At 34.7% G+C, this 25,052-nt stretch overlaps 1 long non-coding RNA gene across 1 annotated transcript; it reads left to right on the forward strand.

Annotated features, from left to right (window-relative positions):
* The first annotated feature begins 22,678 nt into the window (after positions 1-22,678).
* On the forward strand, positions 22,679-23,181 carry LOC104236797 (uncharacterized). Its single transcript, XR_713504.2, has 2 exons — positions 22,679-22,778; positions 22,898-23,181. It is a non-coding gene; the product is annotated as an uncharacterized lncRNA (long non-coding RNA).
* Positions 23,182-25,052: the final 1,871 nt, after the last annotated feature.

Raw genomic sequence — 25,052 nt, forward strand, 5'->3', positions numbered from 1 at the left:
AGACCCTGTGGGGATTTGTCGGTTTTGTGTCAGGGATTTTGATCCTGAAACCTAAACTACAGTGGCTAACCGCGTGGTACTTAACCTTTCCAACTTTATTTTGCCTTTGTAGGCTTTTCTTTTCTTTCGAAGTCTTTTGGAAGCAAATCAACTACCATGGTCAGTCGGGATGGGACTGACGCACCACTGAGGCCGCGTATTTTCTTTGACTCTTGCCAGGCGGGGGCCTGTGAAACCGATCCTGCCACCTTTTCTTTGTAATTGTTACGGAATCAGAGTTAGATCGAAAGGGATTCAAAGAAAACTATGCAAAAGGAAAGCATATGAGTTTAAAGAGAAGCGTCCCTTTCGGGGGAAAAAGGACTTATCTGGAGTGCATGCTGGCTTCAAACTGACATGACATGCCTTTTGGACTGGATGTCCGATCCGTATCAAACTCCAGCTTCTCATGAACCTATTGATCTGGGTTTCTAAACCGGAGAACCTTTCCAGGACTTTCAGTGATGAAGTATCCTTTTTCCGGTCGACCACGCCCTTTGTGGGTTTTCGCTAATCGACCTCTCTCATTTTTGATTTCTCTACTCTCATCGCCTCATGGTGCCCGAAGGTTTTCACCAATAAGACTTTCTCACTTTATTCTTCTCGATTTGATTTCTATCAGATTCCAACAATGATGTTTTCCACTTTCCTGTCTTTGCCGATTGATCAGAAGGACTTGGACAAGGTTTGGGGTGAAAAGAATCAGGATTGAACTACAACTTTGGAACCTTTTGGGCGGGATCATTGCCGAACCATTATAACTTCTGCCCCAGTTTCACTTTTGGGGGACTTACTTGGATTTTTATTTTGGTGTGACTGAACCCCAGGGAGAGGTTGCCTACGTATCCTTTCGGAATCAAGTCAGACGTAGTTCAGCAACTTTTTTTTTTTTTGATTTGCTTTGTTTTTCACTTCCTTTCATTTTCTCATTTTCATTGTATCTTTCTTCTTCTTTTTTTTTCTTTTTTTTTATATGTATATATATTTTTTTTAATTCTTTCTTCTTCCCTTTTTTCATTTGTCTTTTTCATTTCAATTTCTCTTTTTCTTTCATTTTATTTTTAATAATACTTTCAGGTTCCAAAGAGGGTAATCAAAGAAGAGTAACCGGCTTAAATAGGTTTGCAAAGGGTTGATAGTGTTTGGGTAGCGAGAATGAAAGCCTTCGTCATCTCAAACTGTGCGAAGACATCGCCGGAGCGATTTAGGCATAGTACTACATCTGCTTTCAAAGTGGGGTCGGCGTCATTTCTTTCGACGTCGCCTAGATACAAATGCTCTTCTTGGTAATATTTTCCAATGACGTATGGACCCTTCTTTGTCGGTACAATTGCTCGTGACAAACCGCAGTCATTAAGGTTAACATTCCGTACGGGTCTAAACCCATTTACTGTCTTCAAACTCTGCTTTAGTGACGGACATTTTCCAAATCATGAACCAATTTTGTTTAGTTGTCCCTATTTTCTCAAATTCTTTATATTTCAAATTTTGACTCATTATTTGAAGTTTGACGGAGTTCTCGGGATCTAGGCATGAAGTCCGCAAGCATGTCATGTTATTTAAAGCTGCATCATCAGAATTGAAGAGAACAAAAAAAAATATAGCAGATCTCTTGGAAAAGAAAGTGAGCGATGAAACATGATTTCATTTCTTGGAATTTTGGGAAGATAAAAAAAAAAGGTTGACATTCAGGAAATTAAAAATAGGAATCTAAAGAAAACATCTGAGTCACACCCTGGGGTAGCTCGTGATGCAGAGAAAGTGGCAGGACAAGTCCATTAGGACTTCCGTTTGATCAGGAATGGCGTAGCCTTCCAGTTTTGAAGCTTGGCGCTTGGTCTCATGTATGATACCTCAGCGGTGCTAGTGCCCTCCCCTGGCTGGACCATGTGTGTTTCGCATAACTTATTCCTCATCGCCTCACATGTTCCCTCACTCTCTTCGAGCGTGAACACCTTATCATCTTCCTCTTTACTGTACTTTGGCTTCTGTGGTATGCGTCCAATAACCACTGGCTCATTCAGCTGAGGTGGTTTGATCGTCCCCCATACCACATAGGCCTGCTTGGATACATCAATTTTCTTTTCCGGTTCAGTCTCGGTGATTTTACTCTTCTTTTCCCCTTTCTCTTGCTTCGGGGTGGTCTTGGGCTTCCTTTCTGTTTTAGCAATAGCAATTATGGCCTTAAGTGCCGGATCAAATTCCTTGTCTTCATAAATCATCCCAATCATCGGCCCGTTGTTGTGGGCGGGCAGCGGATTATTGGTCACATTTGGGACATCCTCGTCTTTCAACACAATTTTCCCTTGCTCTAACAAATTCTCTACCGCTTGTTTCAATGTCCAACAGTTGTTTGTATCGTGCCCTTCTACCCCTGAATGGTATGCACACCTGACACCCCGCTGATATGATGGTGATTCCGGGTTTTGCCCGTTTGGTGGTATGGGTTGCAACAAATTCATCTGGACAAGCTTAGGGAATAGGGCGGAGTAGGGTTCACCGATTGGTGTATAGTTGGGTCTCCTGGGTGGTTCCCGAGGACGGAAGTTATTTTGGGAAGGCCGAGGATTGTAGCGGTTTCGGTAAGGAGGCTGACTTCTAGGAGGTGGAGCTTGATTTCTGTTAGCCTGTGGTTGCGGTCGGCTGAAAGGTTGAGCGTTCATAACCGCATAAAGTGGTGGAGCATAGACCATATCAGAATGAGGATAGTAGTGTTGAGGGGTTATTTCAGAGAACACAGGTCTAGGGGCCCGATATCTTTTTCCCCATGATGCTGCCATGGTTGTTTCTTCTCTTGTCCTATTCTTTGCCATTCCTCCGGACCCGCCTTGGATGGCTTGGGAGGTTGCTCTAACGGATGCCTGACTTAAAATCCTACCTGTTTTCAAACTGTGTTCCACCATGTCACCAATTTTGATGGCCTCTGCAAAAGGTTTTCCCATGGCCGACATCATGTTCTGAAAGTAATCGGGCTCTTGGGCTTGCAGGAAGACAGTGACCATTTCTATCTCATCCATTGGAGGTTTCACTCTTGAAGCTTGTTCGCGCCACTTAACTGCATATTCTCTGAAATTTTCTGAGGGTTTCTTCTTTAGATTTGTCAGAGAGTTCCTATCTGGAGCAATATCGACGTTGTACTGGAATTGCCTGACGAAATCTCTAGCAAGATCATCCCAGATGTACCAGCGAGACATATCCTGGTCCATGTACCACTCAGATGCGATGCCAACCAGACTTTCTCCGAAATAGGCCATGAGTAGTTCTTCCTTTCCACCGGCTCCCCGCAGCTGATTGCAATATCTTTTGAGATGAGCAATAGGATCACCATGCCCATCGTACTTCTCGAATTTTGGGGTTTTGAATCCCAATGGCAGGTGCACATGAGGGAACATGCATAAATCGGCATAGGATACACTTTTCTGTCCGCTCAAGCCTTGTATGCTTTTGAGACTCTGTTCCATACTCCTCATCTTTCTGTTCATTTCCTCTTGTTCAGGTGTTTTCTCGGCTTTCTCCTGTCCTGCGATAAACTCGTACCGAGACGGCTGAGGGTAAGCGTTGGTAGTGAACTGACTAGGTTCCAATGGAAGAGGTGGTGCTTGAAATGTGAAGGATGATGAATCGAAGTTAGGCCTGGGTAAAACAGGTTGTGTCGTGGATGAACAAGGTGGAGCAGTGAATATGTTTGAAACCGATCTGGCAGCTAACACCCGGGGGCGAGACTCAGAAGGTGTTCCAGTAAAGTAGGTTGAGATGGTAGGAAATCCCAGTGGGGTATTTGGATAACTTGTGGGGATGTTGGAGGTCCCACTTGCCCTAGGAAAAAGCTCAGGGAATCCAGGGATCGCACTTGGTGGCTCTTTTCCATTGGCCCAGGCGTCCCACATTTCCATCATGCGGAGACGCAGAATCCTATTTTCCTCGACAGTTGCTGACTCAGAAGTTGGGATGACTGAGATTGAACTTTCCTCCGAAATAGGAATCGTTGGCAAAGGAATTTCTGAAGACATTTCGACACTTCCCTTCGACCTTGTGAAATATGTATGAGCAATTCCTCTTGATTTAGCGAAGGGTGGTTGAACGTTTCCTTTTGATCTCGTGAAGTATGTATGAGAGGCCAGATTACCACAAAACCAAACCACTTTTCTAGGAACCTGAACTTATCAGCAAACATGACGATTAGTTTAAAACAAATAACAGACAGGTAATCTCACATTGGGGTGTGATGCACCTATACAGTCAGGGGAGTTTCCCCATGCTTGCAACAAAGACATGTGTCATTCCGGCTTCTCCTTAAGGCTTCCCTTTATTTATCGTTTTTTTTTATTATATACTTTTTTTTATTTTTTTATTTCCTATTATTATTGTTTTCATTATTTGCAGTTAAAAATGTGACCGGATCCGATGAGGATTGCCTACGTATCACGATGCCGCGTGAATCAGATCTTGCGTAGTTCGGGAATCGAAAATGGAGTAACTACACTAACCCTTTTTTTGGATTTTTTTTTTTGAAAGAAATGCTTTAAAAGAAGAAAGAAAAATATTTTATTTTTATTTTTATTTTGATTTTTGTTTTATTTTTTAAAGAAAGACTTCTAAAAATTTATTTGTTTTTGACTTGAACTTTGGGAACTTTTTTTTGTTTGGTTGATTTTTTCATTTGTTTCACCTTTTCTACGGAAGAAAGAATATTTTTTTTTTTGATTTATGATGTTGCCTCTTAAATTTTTGAAAGAGGGACTTTTAAGAAAATGATTTGGAATTTCTGAGTTTTATTTATTTACGAAAGCACTTCTAAAGAAAAGCGAAAATATTTTTGGAATTCAATTTTTCAAATATTTTTTTTTTTACAAAAGAAAGACTAAAAAGAAAAGAGTATCTTTTGGATTTTTGTTGCTGATTTTTAATTCTTATTTCATTTTTTCGTATGAAAGACTTTAGAAATAAGGAAACTATATTTTTTTATTTGAGTTTAAAGAAAACTTCTATATTATTTTTTATTTCTTTTTTGCATTTTCTAAGGAAAGATTTATAAAGAAGGAACTAAAGGAAAATATTTTTGGATTTTTTTTTTTTAAAATTGGGGTCGGAACCGATGAGGTTTGCCTACGTATCTCACATCCGGTGAAATCAGACCCGCGTAGTTCGGTCCGATCAGGCGTAGAGGAAATAAACTAAATCCCTTCTGAATACAATCTTTTAAAGAAAAGGAGAAAATATTTTTTCTGGATTTTTAAATTTATTTTTTTTTTTGAAAAGAGATGAAGACTAAAGAAATATTTTTTCTTTGAACTTTTTTTATTTTTTTTGCCTTTTTTTCTTGAAATTTCGAAAAATCTTTTAAGGAAGTATTTGGACTATTAGTCTGAATTTATAAAAGAGATACTACAAAAGAAACAACATTTTTTTTTAATTTTGACTTTCCTTTTTTTTTTTACTTTTAAATAAATATATATATTTTTTTTTTGGATTTTGAAAGTGATTAAAAGGAATTTTTTTTATATATGTTTTTTTTTTAATAAATCAAACTAAAAGACAAACTTTGTTTTCATTTTTTCTCTTTTCTTTTTTTTTTAAGAAAATTCCGGCGAGGTTTTGATACTACTTGGACATTGGTTTTATTTTTCCAAAAATAAGTAATTATGTCCCTACGCCGCTATTTTTTTTAAAAGTTTTTTTTTTAGAAACGGTCAGCATGCAGAACTGAAGCAAATAAATGCGCAAAACAAACGGGATGCAGCAGGATGGTCTTTTCATTTCAGGTTGTCTGTCCTAGACAGACCCAACCCCTGTGTTGAGTCCCCTACGTCAAATGCAACATGATGCAAATAATCGTTCGTACTAGGGATCCAGCATGAGGTTTCGTTATGCTAGGTTTATAACCTGGGTATATGTTTTAGACTGTGTACCCGAGCGGACAATTCGAGTCGAGGAGGGGGCTACGTACCGGGGACCCGCGAGATCGTCCGGCTTTGTAACTTGTCCGGCCTCTTTCTTATTTAAGGTATTGACACTAACAGAATGGGGAGTCTCGACCAACGAGCTTCTCCCCGGAGGTAAAAAGAGAAGGGTTTCGGCACAGTTTATATACAGTTCAGATGATATCAAAGCGGTAAAAGACAACATTTAGCACGTTATGCCAAAAACATGTAATAAAGATCAGATAATAAAGCCAAATATAACAATTATTCTAAGCTCGAATTCTTGAACCCTGAACCAAAGGTTCTGGGTTCGATAGTCCCCAGCAGAGTTGTCAGAGCTGTCACACCTCCTTTTTGCGCGCCCGCCCCGAAGGGTTGAATGCGCGAGGGAGTTTTTCCAATTTAAGTGACAATATTCGAAATGGGATTATTTATTTAATTCAGAGTCGCCACTTGGGAAAGGTTTGGCTTTTGGTGTCCCAAGTCACCGGTTTATCTTGAATCCCAAATCGAGGAAAATATTCGACTTTCCAAATGAAGTCTGCGAACCAGAAATTCTAAGTAAGGAATTCTGTTGACCCGAGGGAAGGTGTTAGGCACCCTCGAATCCCGTGGTTCTAGCACGGTCGCTTAAATTGTTATAATGGCTAGATATCTGATTTATTACATGTTATTACTTATGTGCTTTCATTAAGTTTAAAACCGCTTTTATTATTATTTATTTTTTATGGAATTGCAACATTGTAAAAATGCATTTCGAACCATGTCACAATCAATGCGCCCATGGTTGTTAATACATTCCGACTCCGTTGAGATTTGGATTTGGGTCACATAAATGCGCACCCGAATTTAAGAAGGTAAGATTATTAAAATGCACGCCTGAAGCAATTATCGTATTATTATTTCTGGGTAAGGCCGTGGAATTTTGCTAAACGGCTCATCCCGAAGTCTAAGTAATTTTAATTAAACATTTATCGAGGGCCCCGCAATTTGTGCGTTTTATTTGGCGAGGCTCATCTCATTTATTTTTATCAGGATAATCCTAAAGTGCCTACATTTTCTATTAAAATTGTCTCTACAAAAATGAAAGAGAAAAGGTCTTAATTTATTTACATGCTTGAGTTGTTATAGTTGAGTTTCGAATATGATTCGTAAATTCTGAAAAATGATACAAGCAAGGCAGTCCGTTGCCAATGCGGGCACATGCCCAACGTATATGGCATTAAACTAAACCTGGGCTTCACGTATTACTACCTAATTATATTATACTAGGCATGTTCTCAGTTTGTCAAATTAAAAAAAAACTTGGCAATCTAATTTTAATCCTAAAACAATTACATGCTGGAATTAACCAATATTATTTAACTAAACAATTTTCTTACAAGTTCCGAAATGGTCTATTCGTTTGATTTTTAACTTAGACGGAGTTACTACACCATTTATTTATTTTTAAGCAATATATAGATAGTTCATCCGTTAAGCTATCGTTGGATGTTCCACTATATATACATTAAATAGCTACATGATTCCGATTTTTGTAAGCTAAATAATTTATATATACAAATAAAATTAAGAATATAATTCAAAATAAATTTAGAACTTCAATTCTTCATTTTTCGTATTCATGCTTCCTGTTTCAGTTTACAATAATCAGCGTGTCAGTTGTGTACCTGATATTGGAAGCAAAAGAAAAGTGAGAGATCAGCAGAAATTCAGTAGCATACAACAACAGCAATCCCAGCAACTAGTAACAACCAGCGACGAGAAACTTAGTGACAGATTTTAAAATCAAGACAAAATCCAGAAACAACAACAACCAACGGACAGAAGCAAAGGGAAAACTTTTCAGATTTTTGAAAGACTAGTTAGTGTTTAACCCTTAATTTCTCAATCCGTATCTCAGAATATTTGGATTGTATATCAGGTGTATATTCTTCTTCTTTTGAATTTCCAGAATGTTTTTCTTTTTGTTTCTCTAAAGTCTTAGTATTTTTTTTTTCGGAATTTCCTCTCTTAAATTTTTCTTCCTCTATTCTTTTTTTTTTCTCTCTATCTCTGTTTGTCTCTCCTCAAAATCTGATTTCAAGACTTCTCCTTATATCCCCTAACCCATAAATCTTTTAATCAATTAAAATCAACCCATTTTCTCTACCAAACCCATTATCTTCCTACTCATCCTCATTACATTAAATAAACATATCATATCACCCCATTATATTTTGTCCCCCATGCCTAACATAAATAAATACAAGATTCCCCCACTAAATTTTGTCTTGTCCCCCCTTTATATTAAACAACTATATCACAACCCACCCCATTTCCCATGCTTCATATAAACAATTACAAAATGTACAATTCCTAAACTACCCCTCCGACCTTACTGAAAATTACCAAACTACCCCTGAACTTACTACAAATTACCAAACTACCCATCAGCTATAACACATCAATTAATCAAACTTAATCAAACTTAACCAAAATATAGGCAATATGATTAATTTCTAACAATGTTCAAACAACAAATTTCATGAACATGATTTCTTCAACATTTCAATAACAAATCACATGAACATGATTTCAACCACAAATCATATGAACACAAATTGAACAACCAAGAACAACTAAAATTTGATTGAACAATATTTTTAGCAACAACAAACCTATTTTCGGATTTAAACAACAACAACAATCAAACAAGTATATTTAGATTTCTAAATTCAATAATATTGAACTTAAAATCAACCATAACAACATTACAACCAATAATTCCTATATCAAACTTAAACAAGATTATGAGACAAATTCAAGAGATAATCATAAATGATAAACAAAAAATCAAACTATACAAATTTCGGATTCAAGATCAACAAACATAATATGAACATGAATTAAATCTAAAAATAAAAACGACGGATTCAAATGATTAAAACCAACATACTTCCCTTATTACAACTAAATTCTTTTAGGCAAATGACAAAACAAAACCTAAGAAGAAACAATTATGAATTTAAACTTGAACTTAACAATATTAACAATTTCCGGAAAATACATAAAATACATTAAACAAATTGAAGAAACAATTAATTAAACTTCAATTTGTATCTAACTAATATTAAACTAACAAATATTCACTTAAACAATAATACAAACATGAAATAAACATGAAAACAACTAATTAAACTTCTATTTTGAAATCTGAAAATTAATTCAATCAAACACATGAACACACTAGAAAATTATTTCAACGATGAACAACGAACAAGACAAGAATTGAATCATTTAACGAGTTTGGATTCGGAAAATATCAAATAAAAATATGGACAAAAATAAAACTTAGAACAACTAACCGTAAATGACCAACGACGAACATCGAATGAACTCTAAATGAAACCAACGACACTTTGACATAACGAAGAAGACGAAGCAAGAGTCGAAGCATGGAACGTGAAGCAGCAGCGCCGGCAGCAACAACGACGACCCAGCTCCGGCGAACCAGCAATGGTAGCAGCAGCACGATGGAGGAGACATAACCAGCTGCCACGACGAGGCATGAGAAGCAGCGGCGCCGGTGGGGTTTAGACGATGAAGCAGCAGCTGCGCCGGTGGGGTTTAGACGATGAAGTAGCAGAAGTCGACGCGGAATCAGCTGCCATGGAAGCGAGCGGTCGATGAGCGCAATGATGGACTGCTTGGTGGAGCTGGGCATCCATGGATGTCGAGCTCAAGCTCGAGCTTGACGAAGGACGAAGAAGATGAAGTGACGACGCAGAGACAGCTGCGCGGACAGCAGCAGCTATGGTTCTTGGGGTCGTTTGGTCATGACGAACTGTTTGTTGATGGTGTTTGGATGAGAGGGAGTGGGGTCAAGGGCAGCCATGGTTGTGCTTTGGAGTTTTGAGGAAGAAGAAGGAGAATAAGGGGGGGGGGGGTAGTTTAGTGTTTAGGTTAGGGTTTTCTTGATTTTTTTTTTGTTTTGTTTTGTAAAATATAAGACAAAGGGGTTTGGGTCTTTTGGGTTATGGACTGGGTCGACCCAGTTCGAAATGGACTGGGTCGTAGGGAAGATTGGGCCATTTTTTGGACATGTGGCTTGAAATTGAAGAAGAGGCCCAATTCCGACTTTCTTTATATTTTCGCTCTCTTTTCTTCTTTTATTTTTCTTAAAACTAAATTATAAAAATTCTTAAACTATTATTAAGAACTAAATTAAGTTATAAAAGCGCAAATTAACTCTCAATAACAATTAACGCACAATTAAGTATTAATTAAGCATAAAATTGTATATTTGGACATTAAATGCTAAAAATGCAAACGATGCCTATTTTTGTAATTTTTAATTTTTGTAAAACAAATTTAATTACTAACAATTGTAGAATTAAATCCTACATGCAAAATGCAACATATTTTTTGTATTTTTTATTAATTTAGCAAATAAACACGCACAGACAAATACAAATAATTATTTAAAATATCACAAAATATCACAAAATTGCACACCAAGGAAAAATCATTTTATTTTTGAATTTTTTGGGAGTAATTCTCATATAGGGCAAAAATCACGTGCTTACAGCTGTAGACGTGTGATTTTTGACCCTCTCCGAGAATTTTCACATTTTTAGCGTGAATATTTAAATTGGGTCTAATATAGCTATTTTGACTATTTTTCTTTATTTCGTCGCAAAAGAAAAATTACAAAAATATATATATAAATTTTAGTTTATGTATTTCTCATAAACTTGAAAAAAAAATACAAAAATTGTACCTTATTTTGTACTTTCGAAAATTACCAAAAAAATATAGTTCTATTAATATATTGTAGTCATTTTAATTTTAAAAAAAAAATACAAAAATATTACTTTATATTTTATCTTTATATAAAAAAATGAAAATTACAAAAATAGTTTTATTAATGTTTTATAGCTATTTTAATCTTGAAAAAATATTAAAAAATAGTTTTGTTTTAAATGTCAGTCTTATTTTGGTAGCTATTTTACTTACATAGGATTAATTGAACAACGTCGTGTTCTTATTCTCGGGTCCGGGCAAAAGAATAATATGTGAGTTTAAATTACCCGTTCTTAGGCCTAATTTTTGGACTTGACCCATAATAATCCAGACCCACCGCGCATGGGGGACACATGTCTTGGATCCCTACACACGTGAGGTCCATGTCCCTTGATACATGGATAAAGCATGGCATAGGGGGGATTTTGAAATGGAAAAGGCTGAAAATTTTTGGAAAAGGGGAGGGGGACAACACGTGAAAATGGGAAGGAATTTAAAAAGCAAAGAAATTTGAAAGGGGGGGGGGACACGCATGTTCACTTCTTCTTGATAAAAAAAAAACTCAACAAGGGCAGAAGGGGGGAGAGGAAACGGACTTGGAAAATTTGGAACACTTGGACTAGATTTTGAAAAACATTTTCGGCTTCATCTTCTTCTTCCTAAAGGGAAAAGAACCCTAGAAAAACCCTAAAAAATTATCATCTTCTTCGGCTAAAACCAGAAAAAAACCCTACCCATAAACCACCAGCTCCCCGCCACCCGTATCCCGTCATCACCCTCGTCCCCAGCTGCTCGTCGTAGCTGCTTCTGCCTCATGCTTCACCCGTCACTGCCCGTCGACCCTACGTCCAAACGCCACCCACTCTCTCACGTCCAAACGCCATAACCATCGCCACCACCAAACAACCCATCCAGCGACGCCAAGCTACCAGCCTCCCCATCGCCTTCTTCCTCCGTGAAACCACCATTGCTGCCCGCTACCAGCTCCAGCCATCACCACCACCAAACGACCCATCCAGCGACGCCACAGCTACCAACCTCTCCATCGCCTTCTTCCTCCGTGAAACCACCATTGTTGCCCGCTACCAGCTCCAGCCATTGACCACTGCCCAAACGACCCCTTTTTGCTGCATCTTCTCGAACCAACCTGCTGCGTCGAGAAAATCCAGCAGCAGCCAACATCTCGGGCGTTGACAGTTTTGGTCCGAGCTTTCTATTTCCATCGAGGTCGTCTTTGGTTCGTCGAGGTCCGGTACGTCGAGGTTGTTGTCCGAGGTTTTGTCGCGGTTCCAACGCATCAGACGTTAATCATAAGTAGGTCACCTCTGCCCATGTCCTTCATATTTGTTGTTGGTGACATGTATATGTGATGTTTGAAATATAATCTTAGTTCATGCGGATAGTGCGCGAATCGAGCGAGACATATATACATGATGTTTGTGAATTGCTATTTTTGTTAATTAACTCCGTATGGTATTGAAGTTTGGCCGTGAACGTCTTTTCCTTTGTTTTGTTACTTTAAGTAGTTATTTGGCATTTTGTTTCTTCACGTTTAGATTGTTGTTATCCAAATATTTGTCATAATAGGGGTTTGTACACATTCTGAAAGGTGTTAATTATTTTAGTTTGTCAAAATAGTTGTTTATACATGTAGTAGTAATGTTAAAATTATAGTAGTAATTTTAATTCCGCGGAAAAATACTCGTTTCATCAAATAAGTTCAATCTACAACCCATGACCTCGCAAAGTAGCAAAAATGTAGTTATTTTAGCCTTATCCTTTTTTTAAAAAAATAAAATAAAATGAGACGAGCCTCGCCAAATAAAACACACAGATTGCGGAGCCCTCACAAAAATATATGTATTAAATACTTAGATTCCGGGATGGGCCGTTTAGCAAATTTCACGGCCCTACCCAAAATAATGATACGCTAGTCGCTTTAGGCGCGTATTTAATAATGTTATCTCCTTAAACTCGGGTGAACATTTATGTGACCCGAATCCAAATCTCAACGGAATCGAAATGTGTCTCTAATCACGGGTACATTGATTGTGGCGTGGTCTGAGATGCATTTCCATGACGTTGCAAATTCCTTTTAATAATGAATGAGACGAGTCTCGACAAATAAAAAATGCACAAGTTGCGGGGCCCTCTAAATGTATATATATTAAAATACTTAGAATTCGGGACGTGCCGTTTAGCGAATTATACGGCCTTCCCCAAAATAACAATACGCTAGTTGCTTTAGGCGCGCCTTTAATAATTTATTTTCCTTAACTCGGGTGCACATTTATGTAACCCAAATCCAAATCTCAACCGAGTCAAGATATGTCAAAAACCACGGGCGCATTGATGTAACGTGGTTCGAGATATGTTTCCACGACGTTGCAATTCTCGTAAAACATAATGACAAAAGCGGTTAAAAGTTAAATTTTGCACATAGGTTCAACATGTATTAAATCAGATAATCAAGCCAAATATGACAGTTGAGTGACCGTGCTAGAACCACGGAACTCGGGAATGCCTAACACCTTCTCCCGGATTAACAGAATTCCTTATCCAGATTTCTGGTGCGCAGACTGTAATATGGAGTCATTCTTTTCCTCGATTCGGGATTAAATTGGTGACTTGGGACACCCTAAATCTCCCAAGTGGCGACTCTGAAATAAACAAATAAATCCCCTTTCGATTGTCCTTTAATTGGAAAAAACTCCTACGCCCCTCGCGGGGACGGAAAAAGGAGGTGTGACAACTATGACTGGGTTGGGCAACCGTGTGCAGGAAATAGCTGACCGACAAGTCAAATCAGAGAAATAATTTATGTGCTGGCTTAGAAAATTGGGGCGTGTATGTAATGTGAATCTTGACACTGTCTCCGATCAGGATTGAAATTTCGGGGAAGTATCTTTGCCTCTTTTCTTTTTAGCAATGAAAGCCACGAGGACATGCCTAAAGTTTAAGTGTGGGGTGTGGGATTATTTTAACTATTATGGATTGTAGGATTGTTTTGAATTGTGTGGTTTGTTTTTGTTGGATTGGTACATTATGTAAGTTTTTTTTATACTATTTCAGTTAAATTAGGTTGTTTGTTTGGTATTGTTTGGTTAGATAGTTAGCCAAGTGGAGTAGTAGAATTTAAAAATTATAAAATAAAAAAAACTTTTGTTTGATATGGCTCGGCCTGATGAAGGATTTCTTTCAAAAGGAGTTCTTGAGGGAATGAGTATATAGAAAACAACAAAAAGATTTTTAATTTTATTTGTATTTTTAGGATAATGTAACAACTTCCCCTTGGTTTTTCTTTAAGCTACGGTTCTTTTCCAAGGGTTTATCTTGAACCAAGCATAGGTAGTTTTTAATTTATGTTTTTATATTTTTTATTTTTAGACTAAAATAAGGAGTTATAAGCTATAGAAAAGTGAACCCATAGCGTTGACACACCTGAACACAATAGACCCTAGAGTGTAACGCGCTTAGTCTTAATTGTTGAATCTCATTGAAAGTGCCTTAAATTGTATGTTTGTTACTGAATTGACTGCTCATAATGGAATGTCTTGATGAGCTAATCTGAATGAGTTATATGCCATGTGTGGTGAGAATTGTGTAGTCCATGCATTGTATTTGTGTCTAGAACTTGCCCGGTATATGAATTAAAGCGAAATATTAGGTGATGCTCGATTTGAAAAATGATTTTAGGCTTTCTTTGACCCTTTTGAGCTTAATTGCTTATCACAAATAAAATTTATCTCTAGTTAACCCTATTGATCCTATAAACTTTTGTTTGGCAACCACATTACAAGCCTATATCCTTTTGTTCTTCATTGATCTTGTTTTGAACCTTTTTCCTCTTAAAGCACTTTAATTGTGAAAAGTATGCTAAAAGAATTAAGAAGGAATTAAGTATGAGGTGGCTTTTTAGTGGAGCAAATGAAAAGTTAGAAAATGCATTTGTTTCGTAACATATACACCATTAGCTGAACTTGAATGAATAAATACATGAGGTTTTATTCCAGCTAGTGGGTAAAAAAAAATTAATTGGGTGTTGAAAAAAAAAAGGAAGGGGAATATTTGGGTGATATATTGTTTGTGAATAAAAAATGGGTTGGATAAATGAAAGTAACATGCGATGTGTTAAAGTGCTTAGGGAAGTTAGTCACTATTCCTAAATATTTCCTACCTGTCCCTTAGCCCACATTACAACCATGATAAAGTCCTGAATGATTTTGAATTGAGCTAGCCTACATTAGTAAAAATTTACATTACGGGCAAGCTTATGGTACCAATTGCATGTATGAGACTTCTATTATGAGAGTGAGCGCATTCATTGATTTATGTAAGTAAATGATTTGAATGTGCGGAATAAATTCCAAATCTCTCTTGTTGGTGTGATGGTGAGGGCATATGATTTGTGACGAAAAAGCAATTCTTGATTTCTGTGTAGAGCAAGTTGAGGAAGTTTGAATATGCATGGCACTTGAGATTCAACTTTAAAGCTAGGATTGTTCACTGCTAGGAGCAACATATGTACATTGTTCTCGGTGTAATGCGTTGAGGGAAATGGTTGAGTGAAGGGATCTTTAGAGATAGTTCTAATATAATAGTTTGATTGCTCGAGGACTAGCAATGGATTAAGTGTGGGGTGTTGATAATAAGCGAAATCTAGGTGATTTAGCTATTGTTTATGCTTCTGCTTGATGATATTCCAATGATATATTGTGATTAATTGATGAATTATGGGCTTTAATAGTGAATTGTATATATTTCAGGCAAAGAAGCCTATATTACGTAAATCAAATATGATTGGAACCATTTTGGAGCAATAAAAACCCCTCGGAACTAATTATGGTGGAAGAACAAGAAAAGAATCAAGAGCATGGGACAACTGGACTAGTGCGGCCAGATGCGCGGCCGCGCTAGTCCAGATTTCGGAAAAGTTTGTTTAAGGGGTAAAATTGTAATTCCTTCTTAATCCAACTCAATTTACATAAAGCAAAACTCCATTATTGGATTCATCAGATTTGGAGGAGGAAGAAATAATTTTAGAGAGAGAAAGTGAAGAGAAGACTCAATCTTGAAGTGAAGAAAAGAAGGGGATTACAATTTTGAAGCAAGAACTTAAAGAGTTTTTCTAAACTTTCTTCTTGTATTTACTTATATTACGTTTAAGACTTTTATTGTTGATATTTTTTAAATTTATGAGTAGCTAAAAAACCCAAGTATTCTGGGATTATGGGTGTTAGATGATTATGTTGTTTGAAGCTTAAATTGATGATCTTGAATTTATCATTATGAGTTGTTTATTTGATTCTGCTGTTAATTATTTTACTGCGTAGCTAACAGTAAAATACTATTTACGAATCTTGAGTTAAACTTGAAAAAGGAAATTCTTGATTGCATATAGAATCAAATAGAGCAAGATCCGGATCCTGGGCATCGGGTGAAAGATTCGCAATTAAGATAGAACTATACTTAATTGCCTTGCTTGGTTGAGAAATAGGATTTGTAAATGCATTTGAGTTAATATTAATACCATAGAAATATAGGTATTAATTTAACTTGAATCGGCGCATAAGAAATTGACAGATTCTTATGGGTATTATTAACTCTATAATCAATAACCTAGATAATTCAATAAATTATCTTTAAGCTAAAAGCGTAGCATGATCTCTAGCAAGCCCATGACCCCGGAATATCTCTCTTATTAATTGTTAAAAGAAAAATTGTATAAGTGGTGTAGTAACTTTGTGTAGTATTATTGTTAAATTACCAGTCAAGTTTTAAGTTGGTTATTTATATATTTTGTAATGAATTAGCTTAAATCGATAATTGTTTGAGTTTGCATCAGTTGATAAGTTAATCACAAGTCCTCGTGGGAACGATACTTTACTTGTTACTATATTACTTGTCGATCGCGTACACTTGCGTGAGTGTTTAGGTTGCAACATCTATCCACCTTTCCTTTCATGTCTTTATCATCCATCCCAGGGGGAAAAAAAGGCTAACAAAAAAATTTATCAAAAAATAATAAAAATTTCTAAGGTTTTAGTCTACCACAAAATTGTAAGGTTGTATAGGTAGTCATCGTTTGTAACGACCCAACTGATTGTTTTTTGTATTTGCACCTTCTTTCCCCTTTTGATGCTTTACACACGTGTAATTTTGGCTTTATAACTTGCGAGGTTTATTTTCGTTCCGAAAAGGCTTCGGGTTATTTTGGTCCCTTTGGTTCTTGGTTTAGAAGCCTAAGTTGGAAATGTTGACCGAAGTTTGATTTTTGTGAAAACAACCCTGGAACAGTATTTGCCTGGAGTCGAATTCGGAGGTCCGGAGGTTAATTTGTATTGTTTTACCGAAAGTTGGCAATTTATGTTTAGAGGATTTTCCAAGTTGACTGATATTAGATTGTGATGTAGAAAATTGAGTTAATTAGATTATGTGACAACTGATATTATTTCAATTTAATAATAGAATTAAATCTTTTTTAAACTCTTCGCATACAACTGTATATCATGTTGGTATATTTATATACTATACTGGTATCATATGTTAATTGGAATCTTTTTTGGTTGTATTAGTTATATTTAATTGGTACATTGTTTGACTTTTCTTTAGTAATAGCAGAATAATACATTATCTTGAATTTTTTAAATTTTCCTTTATGCATGCTTATTATGTAATCATTTTAATTTTTTCTTTATGCATTTGTTTTATGTAATAGTATTACAGTACAATATCTTGAAATACATTATTATATTAATATGTGGTGCACTATTTTTTAATTTTTCTCTTTATGCATGTGTATTATGTAATAGTAGTATAGTCATATATAGTTGCCTGAAGTTAATTAGTAGAACTGTATACCCTATTGGTATAATTATATGTCATATGCTAGTTGAATCATTTTTTGGTTGTATTAGTTGCATTTAATTGGTATACTATTTGATTTTCTTTTAATAATAGTAATATAGTACAATATCTTGAAATACTTTATTATATTAATATGTGGTACACTATTTTTTTTTATCTTTCTCTTTATTCATGTGTGTTATGTAATAGTAGTATAGTCATATAGTTGCTGGGAATTAACAAGTAAAATTGTAAACCATGTTGGTATAGTTATATACCATATTGGTATCATATGGTAGTTTGAACATATTTTTTGTTGTTTTAGCTGCATTCTTACGTGAATTCTATTCTAAAATTATTTATATGAACATGATTTGCAGTACTGGAATTTTTTTGTGCCGATAGACATAGATTATGTGTATTATGTAATAGTTTCTATAGTTATAGCCAATTGTTGGAATGATCTCATACAACTATATACCCTGTTAGTATACGGAATGAGCAAGTTGCTTTGCGAATATTTAGCTTGCAATGCGAGCATATAATTTTCTCATACTTATATTGCATCCTTTAATGTTTTGGTCCAATAGTATAGTCGCAGATAATTGTTGCAATATTCTAGAGCAATCATATACTTTGTTGGTATACATGTATACCATATTAGTATCATATGGTACTACAAGTCTTTTTTGCTACTTATACTTTTATTGTATTTTCCAATATTTTATTATCATTTATATTCTAACTAGTGCATATAGAGATTTGGTGGTCGTAGATTATGCTTTCTTGCTCCATAACTGGTTGTGTTACTGCTAATGGTAGAGTGTGTATTGATATTTGTAGGGAAGGAGATCAAGGTTTGTATGACAATCACATGTTGATTCTTAAAATCTGATTATGTAATTTATGGTGCTTAGCAACAGTCAATGTGATATTCAGTGAATTAGATGAAATGACAACTCATATTATTTCAGTTTAATAATTGAATTAAGAAAATGAAAAAAAGACAAAAGGTATATTACACTAGTTATATTATAAAAAAGGTGAATAAATATTTACTATATAAGTTATTTTTCTTATTGTATAAAAATAAGAATAATAAAAATAGTGAAAACAGTAAATGAAATTAGATTATTAAAGAAAAAGAATATAAAAAAAAGAAGTTAAATGAAATTAGAAAAGGAAAAAAGAAAAAAAATAAGAAGAAAAGGAGAAAAAAGAAAAGGAGAAAAAAAAAGCATAGAAATAAAAAAGAATTGGAGAATAAAGAAAAAATTCCCCACAAAAACTACTATAGGTAGGAAATGTAATTAGTTTATGGGTAGAAAAATAAATGGGTAGAAAAGGGTAAATAGTTTTGTTTTTGTAGGTAACTGTGTCAAAACTCCTCTATTATATACTAGTTACCCGGGTCCAACAAACATAGTCAAAGGTAAAAAAATTATGTAGCGTCCAGTTTTGTTTCATCTGTTGAATTTATGCCCACTTTTTAAGAAAAGTTTAATTGATACTCAATTTTTTTGCAAAATGAGTTTGTTAAATTTTTTGTCATTTGGACAATTTAATGATTGGAATTTGTTCTTTATGATTTTTGAAGGTTATGTTTCAAATTTGAGCTCATTTGAAGTAGATTTAGACATTGAATCGTGTATTAGTGGGCGTTCGGACATAAGAATTATAAAATTTCAAAAAAAGTGAGAAAAAAAATCAAGTGAAAATGGTATTTGAAATTTAGAGTTTTGTTTGGACATAAATATAATTTTGGGTTATTTTTGAATTTTTGTGAGTGATCTGAGTGAAAATTTCGAAAAATAACTTTTTGGAATTTTTCAAATTTTCGAAAAAAAATCAAAATTCAAGTTCAAGTGAAAATTGGAAATTTTATAGCCAAACAATGGTTTCGAAAAAAGTGAAAAATTTCCAAAAAAAAAGTGAAAAATTTCTTATGTCCAAACAGGCTCTTAGATTGTTGAAAATCGAAGAACAAATTTATATTTTAGAGTTGTATTCAATAGATTGAACTAGTTAAGATTCAAATTTCTGAAGTTGCATTTGAAAGATAAAAGAACTTCAGATTTGATTTCTAAATTTGCATTAAATAAATTAAATTACTTCAAATTCGAGAGGATACACTTTATAAAATTTTGTGGAATGCGGGTATAACTTCAAAGGTTACCCCAAAAGTTAGTATATATAATATATTATATATTATATTTATTAGTAGTATACATCAGATAAACCATTAATATTGTACATGAAAGGTATGTCGTGTTGTATACTTCAAACAATATTATATATGTTTATATTATATAATATATTGTACACGATATTTATTAGTAGTATACATCAGGTTTTTTTTCTCAACATACATATGAGATATATTACGAATGTGAAAAGTTAAAAGTAGTTATAACTTATTTAACTAAGTTTTGAATAAGTTATATTATATGTAAATTCATCATTTAGATATACCTATAACATAAATTTTACTTATAATATTGGTTATTTAAAACAATATTCATAGTTCTCAGGTAATGCTATATCTCCCATTCAGCATAAGTATCTTCTGGAGTATTCATTAAAAAAATCACTTAATATCATTAGTACAGGGGTTATTTAACTAAGTTATTATTTATATCTTCTCAGTTACTCTTTATATGTTCTCGTATTTTATCTTAAAGCGAAGTCATGAATTTTTTCAAGGGTGTTCAAACTTAAAAGAAGTGAAAAAAAGTTCTTCGACAAAAGGTGCTCGGTATATATTATATACCTCTAAAACATAATATTTTGCCTATATATACAGTTTAATTTTTAGGCAAATGGTGGTCAATTGATCATCCTTTAACACATGTAACTTCGTCCCTGATCTTAAATGACATTGTTTTTTTTTTTCAAGCTGAGGGGATATAAGCTATTTAAATATGAACAAGGAAAATAACATTATAGGTAAGATGGATACCTTTTCCTTTCTTTATGTCAAGTTGGATGCATATATTATCTTTCTGATTTTTGTTGTTGTCAAATATTTTATTGTCGATTTTCGTCTTCTTGAGCTGAAGGTCTTTTGGAAATATCCTCTCTTTCCCTCCGAGGTAGGGGTAAGGTTTGCTTACATTTTATCCTCTCCATACCCCACTTGGGGAATTTTACTGAGTTGTTGTTGTTGGTATTTGTTTTACTCGAACCAAAATTGTTTTACCCAATAAGAAATTATACCATTATTTTTATAAGATTTTAAAGATGGATATACTAAAATTCGATCAATCTCAATTTATAACGATTGAGAATAAAGATGACTTTAAATTAGAAAAATGCGCCTTTTTGTTTAGTCAAAAAAGGACTCTACTATTATTTTTTTTATGAAATTTTAAAAATAAATATGCTAAAGTTAAGTCAATTTTAATTTACAATATCGGACATAAATCATCAAGTTGTAATTTATAAAATGAGATTTTTTTTGTTGACACACAATATGCTAAAGTGAAGTTTTACTATTTTATATGTCAAAATATTTTCACGTGTAGGTAAAGTGATACACATGTATTAGAAGTTGAGCAAAAATTGGTTAATTATTTCTTCTGTGCAAATGTATAAAACAAAATGCCTGGTATGTGATGTCATGTCAGAGTAAACTGGGCCCCGCAGATATAAAAGAGTGTTGAATTATGGGGTCTTAAAGGGTTAAATTGTCTGCACAACAAAATAAAATCAAAGCAGCTACAGTAACACATTATATGGACCAATGGGAATAATGTGTTTGGGTACAATTACGAAATTGCCCTCACTCACTGTTGCTTCTAATGAAAAAGTTGATCAAGACCATGACTTCTTGCATTTGTTTCATTCTCTTGTTAGTCATGGCTGAAATTTGTATATATTAGTCCATATCAAGATATCATCACTATTTTGACTAAGGAACTCTCTTTCAAAGTCCAAAATGTTTTGTCCTTCTTATGCATACCAGTTTCAATTATAGAAGAGAACCAAGAGTAGTAGAAGTTTGTTGAGATTTTATTTTTGTATGCATGGGAGACTTTAACATTCTCACCAATACACTAATTCTTTCCGTTTATAAGATAGACAAACTGTAACCATGGACATGAAAAATTTAGGTAGGAATTTGAGGAATAGAAACAAAATAAGATTATTTCACCTCTTATAGAAGCAAAAAGTGTTTCTTCTATTGAAATTTCTCGCTTTCATGAATTGCTACAGCAGACAAGAAGTAATGTGTAGCTGTGCACATACCTAAAGTGTTGCTCGTTGTAGTTCTTAGACAAACTTTAATTTGTTCTGCAACCATTAACTATAGTGCACTCACCTCACTTGGAATTTTTATTTATTCCTATTTTTCTCCTTTAATTTCCTTTCTCCCCATCCTACCAAAAAAGAGGGAATTTACACCTCATGGAATTATAAATAAAGCTTTACTATATGCCGGTTGTTGCAATTCCAACATGCTGAAGCCTCCGAATTATATCTAAAGTGATAAACCACACCAGAGATGGATAAGATGAGAGGAAAAAATAAGGTAACGATGCGATCACATCAAATATGTCATTATATAATTACATGACGATGAATTTAATGATATAATACAATAATATTAAGTAACAATACGAATACAATATGTAACAATCATCCAACACAAACTGTTAATCCTTGCAATCCATAGTTTAAAGATAATCAATATTTCTTAAACACAAGTAATAGCATGTTTGGTCAAGTTTCTAGGATGTCAAAAGCATTTTTTTCGAAAATAGTAATATTTTTTAGGTTTAAAGTGTTTGGCCAAGAATGAAGATTATTTTTGAGCACCAAGAGAAAGCACTTTTTCTGCTGTTGCAGAGAAGACAAATGTCTGCTTCTAGCAGAAAATTAATTTTTTTCAAGAGACATTTCGAAACGCCAAAAAAATGAACTGGCTATTTTTCAAATATTTTGCAAATGCTGGCTATATCACTAAGTGGTAAAGGTGGCTACCTGGTATCATTTTTACTATTTTCATCAAGGCCCAAAAATCCAAAAGCCCAGTAAGAAATTCCTAGTTGTGCTTCATGTTTGGCCCATACCCTTCAGCTTAGTATAAAATTGATTGAAACCCCAAACCTAGCTGTCGTTCTCTAGGGTTAGGGTTTTACCAAACGGTATCGCGCACACAACTTCTCTGTCGCCATGAGAGCTAAGGTACGACTTCTTCGCAAAATTAATGTCAAATCACCTGTAGTTGCTCCTGTTTTTGTCACATAAAGCTTTTAGTATCTTTCGTTTAATTGATAAACTATATTGTGGGTAATTTATTACAGTGGAAGAAGAAGAGAATGAGGAGGTTGAAGAGGAAGCGCCGAAAGATGAGGCAGAGATCCAAGTAGTCCTTTCAAATGCTTCTGTTCTAGGGTTTTGAACCTCTTTTTTGTCGTTAAATTTATCAGTTATTGATGAAAACTTGAGCTTGTTATTCGCTTTTTCTTGATACATTTGGAAGTTTTGATTGGAGTTCATTTTGATGGCAAAATACTCCGTTTTCATTAGTATTGTAAATCCTTGTGATTTATATACTAAAATGCTATGTGTGTTTTTGAATGGTTAATTTTTTCCCCTAATTTGTATATCCAATATGCTGTTCTGTAATTAGAATTAAATCCTAGTCATGCTTCTATGTGTCTACATAGAACTTAGACTGGTTGCAATGGATAGGTTATAGCCATCTATCTGTCATTATAGGAGCTTTATCTCTTTTATAACATGGAATTGGATTTCCTGAAGTTCTAAGACTTACCTTGATATGATTGATTATGGGAGTTGGCTTTACTTCACATTGGGGCTTTGGTCTAGTGGTAAGAGTGCAGTGATGTGTTGGTTAGGCATCATGGACAGGTTACTGACTTACTGCCATGCCTCTGGCAATAGCCTAGTATTTAGCTGGTCTTGTCCATATCATCCGGGGTGTTAAAAGCTATTGATTTATGTTAGGTTCTGGTGGAAAATTTCCCCTCTTCGGTAGTTGCTCAGTTGATACCTCATTGTATCTTATCTGTAGCCTTGCACATGGAGTGTTTCAACAGGCAAATCTTTTGAGGCATCCTTCTTCAAGGATAGATCAAATAAATCTATCTGGTTTAGGGGATGACCAGTGAAGTACTTTTTGGGCTTTGCAGTTCTTGAAGCAGAAGATCCATATTGATGATGGACTGATGGATTAAATTAGTTATCGATGTTGGAGGAGTGGTAGACTTAGAGAATTCATGATATGCAACAACATGCAAATTATTTAGTATATGGAATGAAATGGACATGAATAGGCCGGAATACTATAGAGGATTTCCATATAGCTTACCTCAATTAATTTCTATGTTTGTAAGATTTATTGATTATGTTATTTTCTATGTAAGATTGGAATTCACTTAAGAATGAAATAGCAGTAAGCTTTTTAAAACTATGTGCTCACTTATGACTTAACCACCAAGTTCACAAGGAGACTGTAATTTGCTTTTCTTTGGGCTTTATGCATTGTCTTTTCAACATTCTATAATTTTGTTGTCATTTGTTGTGAAGAGGAAATTGTCAATGCTGCAGAATTAATTTTAGATCTCATACAACCCCTGCAACACTAGTGATGGGATTCACCTTTTGGTTCTGCTCTATTTTGTACAGTTTATAAAACGCTTCTTTAAGGCTGGAGCAATAAAATTTACATACAATTTCTCCACAAAAAAAAAAGGGAGATACTAGTTTGAGACTTGAGTTGTTGTCATTTGGGGGCTAGCATACACTTTTCTACCTTCGGCTTCGATGTGAATGGGATTAATTTGACCCTGCCCTTTATCATAGCAAGTCTTTTATCAAGTATCAAGATTGGATGAATGAAGTAACCAAGGACGAAGGTCACATTAGATTATGCTAAATGGTGTTAGAGATTTGCCAAATCGGACATTTGTCTATTTGGAAAATGTTTACAGGCTTGTACACCTGCAATTGTTTTTGGTTGAATTCCCTGCCTGCAGAGGTCGGCTTGCTTTCTTTAACCTATATTATTGCAAAATAGACTTAAACTTATATACACGTGTAATGAACTTTTTTAACGCTTGTTAGAGTATTTTACCTCTCATATGTTCATGTAGAAGCCCATTCATTTGCTACAAAGCGCTTGTAGTGTGATATGTGTATCAGAATCAAAGCACTTGGCTAGGAGCCGTTCTCGTTCGCTTCAATATTAAAAAAAATAAGGAATTAGAAAGTTGGTTCGATGAATATTTTTAGCACGTTTTGATCAAAATAACTCAAATCATTTCACCTCTACCTTAAACTTTACACGGACGAAAGTGAAAAAGAGATGCATTATCTATGTCATGCAAGGTCCTATCCATTCTAGAGAAATGAAATAGAATTGGTTAACTGCTAATCTATCCTGAACCAAAATGGGTAAAACTTATTTGTGTAAAAGCCTGATATAACAACTTT

The sequence above is a fragment of the Nicotiana sylvestris genome, chromosome 7, assembly GCF_000393655.2.
Source record: "Nicotiana sylvestris chromosome 7, ASM39365v2, whole genome shotgun sequence".
Classification (NCBI taxonomy): domain Eukaryota; kingdom Viridiplantae; phylum Streptophyta; class Magnoliopsida; order Solanales; family Solanaceae; genus Nicotiana; species Nicotiana sylvestris.